General features: G+C 36.6%; 1 long non-coding RNA gene across 1 annotated transcript in view; it reads left to right on the top strand.

Moving 5' to 3' along the window:
* LOC138173447 (uncharacterized) overlaps positions 1-6,879 on the top strand; it is a 63,953-nt gene extending 57,074 nt beyond the window's left edge. The window contains exons 2-3 of the long non-coding RNA XR_011171403.1: positions 3,195-3,327; positions 6,101-6,879. This is a non-coding gene — a long non-coding RNA (uncharacterized lncRNA). The remainder of the gene's footprint in view (positions 1-3,194; positions 3,328-6,100) is intronic.
* Positions 6,880-9,097: the final 2,218 nt, after the last annotated feature.

Below are 9,097 nucleotides of genomic sequence, written 5' to 3' on the forward strand. Positions count from 1 at the left end.
GGAAAATAGATCTGGGAGAGATAATTTGAAAATTATTGGATTACCTGAAAGCCATGATCAAAAAAAAGAACCTAGAAATTATCCTTCAAGAAATTCTCAAGGAAAATTGCCCTGATATTTTAGAACCAGAGGACAAAATAGAAATTGTAAGAATTCACTGATCACTTCTTGAAAAAGATCTCAAAAAGAAAACTCCTAGGAATATTATAGCCAGGTTCCAGAGTTCCCAGATCAAGAAGAAAATATTACAAGCAACCAAGAAGAAACAATTTGAATATTGTGTAAACAGTCAGGATAATATAAGATCTAGCAGCTTCTACATTAAGGGATAGAATGGCTTGGAATATGATATTCCAGAGGTCAAAGGAGCTAGAATTAAAACCAAAAATCACCTACCCAGCAAAACTAAAAAGATGGTCATTCATTGGAATAGAGGACTTTCAAGCATTCTTGATAAAAAAACAGAGTCGAATAAAAAATTTGACATTCAGATACAAGAAGCCAGCGAAGCTGAGAAGGTAAGACATAAGAAGGTAAACAGGGAAAAGAAATCATAAGGAACTTATCAAAGTTGAACTATTTACATGCCTACGTGGAAAAATGATGATTGTAACTTATGAAACTTTTCTCAGTATGAGGATAATAAAAGGAAATATATATATATATATATATATATGTCTATATAGGATGGTATATATGAATACATATGTGAGTATGTGTATATATGTGTACAGGTATACATATACAGAGGGCACAGGATCAATTGAATAGGAGGGAATGATACTTAAAAGGTAAAATTGAGAGGTGAGGGAAAAATATAATGAGAGGAGATGGGGAGAGACAGAATGGGGTAAATTATCTCATATAGAAGAGGCAAGGGATAACTATTACAATGGAGGGGAAGATCAGGAAGGTGAAAGTGAATAGGTCAACCTTACTCTCACTGAATTTAGCTTAGGGAGGGAATGACAAACACACTAAATTGGGTATCTTACCTGTAGGAGAGTAGGAGGGAAGGAGATGAGAGGGGGGATGATGGAGGGGAGGACAGGTTGGGGAAGAGGGTAGTTAAAAGCATACACTTTTGAAAAGGGATAGGGTCAAAGTAAAGAAGAGAACAAGTAGGGGGTGGGATAAGGTGGAGGGAAATATAGTCAGTCTTTTACAATATATCCACTATGGAAATGTTTTGCATAACTACACATGTTCAACCTATATTGAATTTCTTGTCTTCCCAGTAAGGGTGGGTGACGAGGGAGGAAGGGAAAGAATCTGGAATTTTAAATTTAAAATCAAATGTTTAAAAAATATTATTATTATTATTATTATTATTTACATGCAACTGGGAAATAAGATATACAGGCACTGGGGTATGGAGATCCATCTTGCCCTACCAGAAAGTCAGAGGTGGGATGGGGGAGGATATAGGAGAGAGCAGATTGGGGGAGGGGGTATACAGTAGGATCACTGTTTTGGGATGGTGGGTAGGGGAAAAAGAAGTAGAAAATTTGTAACTCAAAATCTTGTGGAAATGAATGATGTAAACTAAAAATAAACATAAAGTTTAATTTTAAAAAATCAGACAGCTAAATTGTGCAGTGACTAGACTGCTGGACCTGAGTCAAGAAATATCTGAGTTCAACTATAGCTTCAGATACTAGTTTGTGTCCCTGGGCAAGTTATTTAACCTCTATTTGCCTCGGTTTCCTCATCTGTAAGATGGAAGTGACAATAACACCTCTCTCCCAGGGATATTTTGAAGAACAAATGAGGCACCATATCTTAAGCTCTTTATAAACCTTAATTTGCCATATAAATGCTAGCTATGATTGTCATGAAAGCATCTAACTGCAATGGATGAATAAGACATATTCATTCTGTTTTATTTGTTTATATAAATGTATTGATGTACAAATAGTGGCACTATGGAAATTAAGAATGTTTTTTTTTTCTTATATCCACAACTCCTAATAAAGTAAAGACCGTTATGGCAAATATATACATAATTAAATTGTTCATATCTCTTGACTATTAAGGAATGATTCCTAGTCTTACAAATTTGAATTGGTTACTTATATATCATTGAATGTAAGACTTTTATCAGAGAAACTTGCTACAAAGACTTTTTTCCCAAGTTATTTGTTTCCCTTCTGATTTCAAACTACATTTGTTTGTATTAAAACTTAGTAATTTTATATAATCAAATTATCCATTTTATATTGTGGGATTCCCTAGCCTTTGTTTAGTCATGACCTCTTTCCACAGATCTGAAAGGTAATTTCTTCATTGCTCCTCTATTTTGTTTATTACATGACCTTTTAGATCTAGGTCATTTATCCATTTGGAGTTTATCTTGATGTTTGTTATGACATTGATCTAAAGCCATGTACTTAGAATTTGAAGTAAGTTTAGAGCCCATCTGCCTAAACCCATCAGTTCATGGGTCAGATGTATGGAAGAAAGAAGTTGTATTATTGGTCAATGAATGAATTCAAAAAGTCCAAAAAACTGTACTTAATCTGCTTTTATATGGTAAGACACATACTACTTGTCTGAAGCTTCTCTTTTATGCTTAGGTTTGATTCCTTAAGAGCCAGTATTGCTTATCTTCTATCCCAATCTGTTCTTGAAATAAGGCAGGCGTATATCAACTCCTTCCAATTCCTATTTTATGGTTCTCTCCCTAATGACACAAGACCATACCAAATGGAACAAATCACATCATCGGGTTTGAAATAGACTTATTGGCACTCAGAATTGCCTGAGAAATGATTAATAAATGTTTAAAAGCCTGGATAGCATGCTCTTTTTCTTGCATTCTAGCTGAAGCAACAGCTGGTCTGTATATCATTTTATGCATACTCAAATCTTGATTTGCAATTAGCTTCATCTAATTTTGCAATAGCTTCATCCATATTGTATTATTTCTACATCTATATTTACACACACATGTGTGTACATATATGTGTGCATGTATATGTATGTGTATAAATAGATATTGATATATAAATATAGCCCATGAGGCTACAAGTGTTTGCTAGCATTGTGTTCTCCAAGACCCCAGTGCTCTTAACTTTGAAGGACTTACTACACAATAGTGGCAGCCATAGGAAATTGATGACAATCTGGGGCTCCACTTAGAAACATCCAAGTATGGAGATTATGATGGTATAAAGTTGGTATTCATTTGACAGCTACAAGTGGAGGACAATGGCAGTAATCAGACCAAGAACAGAAAAGAGATTGGCTACTCAGGAGAGGCGATCAGTTACGATCAACCAGAGGAGTTAGGAAACGACAGCAAGTAGCTGGACTGCAGATGACCTGGTGAGTTAAACCCGGTTCCTGTCTACATCCTCTGGAAAAGAGAAGCTACTTTCATTCACTTGTCCAACCCCTCACTTCTTGTTTACCACCAAGAGGAGGAATGAGAGAGAATTACTTTTTGTCTTTTCTCAATGACCAGGCAAAGGAGCCACGATTTGGAAGCTTATTTCTTTAATTGCTTACTTTTCGTTGAAAATTCTATTTGAAGCTGTTATTTTAAAAACTGTATGTATATCTACCACGAATTTGTTCGCTTATGAATGCATAGAGTTGAGAAAGGAGGATTTAATTCTAAATGGAAAGAGATGAGATTTTTCCTAGTCCAAGCAGAGTGGACCTTACCTCCCTATGCAACTCAAAGAATTGTGAAGCTTTGATAATTTTTTGAACAGATAGCTTCTTCCTCTCATCCAAGGAGAAGGAGAAAATTTAAATCTTGCAACAGTGTATTTAGGATAGGATATTACTTCTCTGTGGCAAACAAGAGAGATAGAAGATATACATACACATATATCCTACTATTTTGTACCAACTAATAATTTTTGCATATTCCATTTGGCAATCTAGGACAAAAATATCAAATTAATTTCCATGATAACCCTGCAAGGTAGGTGTTATTACTATTATCTACATTTTACAGTTGAGGAAACTGAGGCAGAGAGGTTAAATGACATGCCTAGGGTCATACAGATAAGAAAGTGTTTCAGTTAGAACCCAGCTCTTCCTGACTCTCTTCACTTAGCTACCTTTCATACTAGGTGTGTCACCCCTAAGCAAGTCACTTAACTTCCCAATTCATGGACAACTTTCTACAATTATACATTACAGGCAAGGTACAGATTTGCATCAGTGGACAGAGCATATATGCCAGCAGTTTCCAACAGGGATGAAATAATAGTCTTCTTCTTCCCTTCTCCCCAAGGAGAGTTCATGGGAACACTAGGCTTATAGATATAATAAAGAACAGCATTTCCTTTTCCATTTCATCCATGGGGAGGGGGTATGAGGGACAATCTGTGGAAGGAGGGATATGAGGACTTAAGGAGAAGGTACAAACTAGTATGATGTGACATCTCAGAAATTTTCCAAAATCCAATATTTACTTTCCCATCTGGTTCCTAGAAAGTGAAACTTGCAAAATTACATACCTTGGGGCTTGTCTGTGTTAGAAGCTGAGAAGAATCAAGAATCATCCCTTTGTTTTTCTTAGCACCAGTCAGACTCTTATGTGGAGCCTGACTCCAGGCTCCACAACTGAAGAAGAATCATTAGAACCTAGACTTAGACCTGGAAAAGCCCTTAACATTCATCACATACACCTCTCTTATTTTATAGATGAGAAAATTGGGGACAAGAGTGCTTTGCCCAAGGTCACACAGAGAATCTCAAGAGAATTCTGAGAAACTACAAAGATATTACAAGGTTTTAAAACAAAGTCTGTTAGAAAAAAAAGTAAAAGATCATTCTGTTTTGAAAGGAAGGCTGAGGACTAACTCAAATATAGGGAGAATCAATGAGAACAGAATAACAGCTGGTCAATAATGTTATAGGAAAATATTATCTATGTCAGCTTTCCACCTCTCATTGCCTCACCCAATCTTTCTGATGTCCTGACCCTCCTCCTTCCAAGAACTTGGGACCACAGTTGATCCCCTATCTATCATACCTAGCACCCCGACCAAGTCTGTCCTTTGCAGGAATATACTGTTCTCAGGACATACCTATCTGCACAACCATAATGTAAAAGCAGAATCATAGAATTTTAAAGCATCACCTAATTTAGAGCCAGAAGGTATTTTATTTGGTTTTTAATTGCAATTTGATTTTTAATTTTTGCAAGAGACTTTAGAGATCCTTTAGTCCCAATACTTCATTTTACAGATGATATAGTCCATGTCCTCTTCCTTCTTCCTCACTCCCCCCCACACACATACACAGATTTTCTACTCCCCTTCCCCCATGGTTGGAAAGGAAAACCTGAGTTCAAATCCAACCTCAGTCACTTCCTAGTTGTTTGAACATGATAAGTCATTTTAAAAAAAATCTCTGCATTGATTTCCTCAGCTGTAATAATGGAGATAATTATATTACCTACCTTGCAGGAGTAAAGAGACAAAATATAAACAACTATGTACAAACAAGATTATTGTTTGTTCTACATTCTAGAAGAGGAGGTGACGCCATGATGTCCAAGTGAATTGGATTTAAGTGAGGGAGGGCTATGCACAGTCATCAGCCTCACTTCTCCTTTGAAGCCATCTGGGTGAAGTGGCAAGATACAGATCAGGATGCCTGGAATTGCCCCTCATGCAGTGGGGCCTTGGCCCTTTTAAACTAAGGTCTCAATAGGTCTCAGTTTGACTGAGGCAGCACCCATTCATTCAGTGATTAAGACTAGGTAAGAAATAAGGCAGGAAATGGCCTCTTTTACGTAGTCAAAAATAAAAAATATCAGTCTGGGAGGGGAAGACCCTCAGGATTTTTGGCCAAAATGGAAATAATTGCTATTTACATTCAGTCTGAGATATAATTAGGATAAATTGGAAATCCTCTCCAAGTGGATGCTCTAGGATTAAGGGGGATTAGGAAAAGGTTTTACAGAAGAGTAGCAGAGTATAAGAAGGCTGTTGTTGTTAGTTCTTTGTTTTCAAAGAGGACCAGCGACATCACAGGTGATTTCTTGTGTGTCATTTCAAGACTGGAAACATAGCAAGGGGCCAGGTTACAAAGGGCTTTAAAAGTCAAACAGAGGATTCTGTCTTTGATCCTACAGATAACCAGAGATCAAGAGTTTTCAACAGAGATGAAATCACAGCCTCAGTCCCACAAAGGCAAGTTAATATCAACACTGTGTTTACTACCCTTCACATATTCCATGATCCAGTGACATCAGCCTCCTTGCTCCTGCTGACAGAACATCACAAGACTCTCCATCTCCTAACTCCATGAATTTTCATTGGCTGTTCCCCCATGCCTAATTCATTCACCCTCCTCATCCCCTCTTCCTGGCTTCCCTGTTTTCCTTGAAGTCTCAGCTAAACTGCCTTCTTCAAAAAGCCTTTACTAATCTCCCTCAGTCCTGGTACTTTCTCTCTGAAATGATCTCCAGTTTTTCCTAACATAGTTTGTATGTTCCTAGTTTTGTTTTGTTTTTTGCATATTGTCTCTCTCACTAGATTGTGAGATCTTTCAGACCAGAGCTGTTTTTGCCTTTCTTTGTACTCCCAGTGTTTAGCACAATACTTAGCACACAGTAGGTGTTTAATAAATGTTTGTTGAAGCAATATTGTAAAATGATTGGCTCTGAATGACCTAGCTATTCTCAGCAATACAGTGATCCAAGACAACTCTGAAGGACTTAAGATGAAAAATGCTATCTCCAGACAAAGAACTGATGGTGTCTGAATACAGATTGAAGCATACGTTTTTTACTTTATTTTTCTTGATGGCTTTTTTTTGGACATGTTTTCTTTCACAACATGACTATTATGGAAATGTTTTGCAAGACTACACATGAATAACTTAGATTGAATTGCTTGCCTTCTCAGTGGCCAGAGGGGGTGGGGGAGGGAAAAAAGGGAGGAAGGGAGAGAATTTGGAATTCAAAGTTTGAAAAGTGAATGTTAAAAATTAGTTTTACATGTAACTGGAAAAATAAAATACTAAAAAAAAAATGTTTGTTGACAATGTGAAAAGTTGCATCAAGAAAGGGCCAAGGTATATGGTGCAGGGGAAAAATTTAGTGTTATTGGATCTTAGTTCAAATCTAAGTTCTGCCACTTATTAGCAGCATGACCTTCGGAAAGTCACGTAAACTCTCTAGGTCTGCATTTCCTTATCTATAAAATGAGAGGTTTGTACTAGATGGCCTCAAGTCCCTTCAAAACAGAGTTGTGCTGATAAATATTTAACAACTAGCTTTTCTGGAAAAAAAAAAGTACTCAGGACACACTTTGAACACAAACTTCATTATTAATTTCTTCACAGTTTCTCCAGTTTAAATGAACAAGAAAACAATAAAACAACCTCTATTTTGTAGCATTTATGGGTTTCTAAGGTTTAAATTCTCACACTAAAAATTTAACAATTGTTTCTATCAGCTGGTTTAAGTGGCCCTAGCTCTAAATATGTAATTCTATAGCATAAAATAACTGAATTTTCTTTCAAAGATGTTAAAGTGTGGGATGTAACAGCAGCTACCTAAGTTACAGAAATCAGGGTTAGTGACCCCAATTCTCTATTTTGTTTCCTCCTTCCCCTTCCTCCAACATTCTTTTTTGTTTACTTAATCAAATGCTTCATTCATTTCCTCAAGATTTTGAGTTACAAATTTTCTCCCCGTTTTTCCCCTACCCACCATCCTAAAATAGCAATCCCACTGGATATCCCCTCCTCCAATCTGCTATCTCCCATATCTTCACCCATCCTCCCTCCCATTTTCCAGTAGGGCATGGTGGATCTTTATGTCCCAGTGCCTGTATATCTTATTTCCCAGTTACATGTAAAATAATATTAATAATAGTACATATATATATATATATATATATATATATATATATATATTTAAACATTTGATTGTAAAACTTTGAAATCCAGATTCAATCCCTACCTTCCTTGTCACCCACCCTTACTGGGAAGATAAGCAATTCAATATAGGTTATACATGTGTAGCTATGCAAAACATTTCCATAGTGGATATATTGAGACAGACTATATTTCCCTCCATCCTATCCCACCTCCCCCTTGTTCTATTCTCTATTTTGATCCTATCCCTTTTCAAAAATGGGTGCTTCCAACTTCCCTCCCCCCAGTCTGCCCTCCATGCCATCATTCCCCCCTCATCCCCTTCATCCCTACTCTCCCGTAGGGTGAGATACCCTATTTAGTGTGTATGTAATTCCCTCCATAAGCCAAATTCAATGAGAATAAGGTTGACCCATTCCCTTTTGCCTTCCTGTTCTTCCCCTCCATTGTAACCATTTTTCCTTGCCTCTTCTATATGATATAGTTTATCCCATTCTCTCTCTCCCTATCTCCTCACATTATATTCCTCTCTCACCTCTTAATTTCACCTTTTAAGTATCATCCTTCCTATTAAATTGGTCTTGTACCCTCTATCTATGTATACCTGTACACATATATACACACATTCACATATGTATCCATATCCCCATATACCCTCCTATATAGGCAGATATATATATACATACATACATTTCTATTCCCTTCAACTATTCTCATACTGAGAAAAGCTTTATAAGTTACAATTATCATTTTTCCATATAGGAATATAAATAGTTCAACTTTGATAAGTTCCTTATGATTTCTTTTCCCTGTTTACCTTCTCATGCTTCTCTTGCTTCTTGTATCTGAATGTCAAATTTTCTATTCAACTCTGGTTTTTTCATCAAGAATGCTTGAAAGTCCTCTATTCCACTGAATAACCATATTTTCCCCTGAAACATGATACTCAGTTTTGCTGGGTAGGTGATTCTTGGTTTTAATCCCACCTCCTTTGACCTCTGGAATATCATATTCTAAACCCTTCAATCCCTCAGTGTAGAAGCTGCCAGGTCCTGTGTTATTCTGATTGTGTTTCTACAATATTCAAATTGTTTCTTCCTGGCTGCTTGTAATATTTTCTCCTGGCTATAATATTCCTAGGAGTTTTCTTTTTGGGATCTTTTTCAGGAGGTGATTGGTGGATTCTTTCAGCCTCTATTTTGCCCTCTGGTTCTAAAACATCAGGGCAATTTTCCTTGAGAATTTC

This window comes from Petaurus breviceps, unplaced genomic scaffold (assembly GCF_028583685.1).
Source record: "Petaurus breviceps papuanus isolate PSGF00001 unplaced genomic scaffold, PetGlider_PUasm1.0 582, whole genome shotgun sequence".
Taxonomy (NCBI): Eukaryota; Metazoa; Chordata; class Mammalia; order Diprotodontia; family Petauridae; genus Petaurus; species Petaurus breviceps.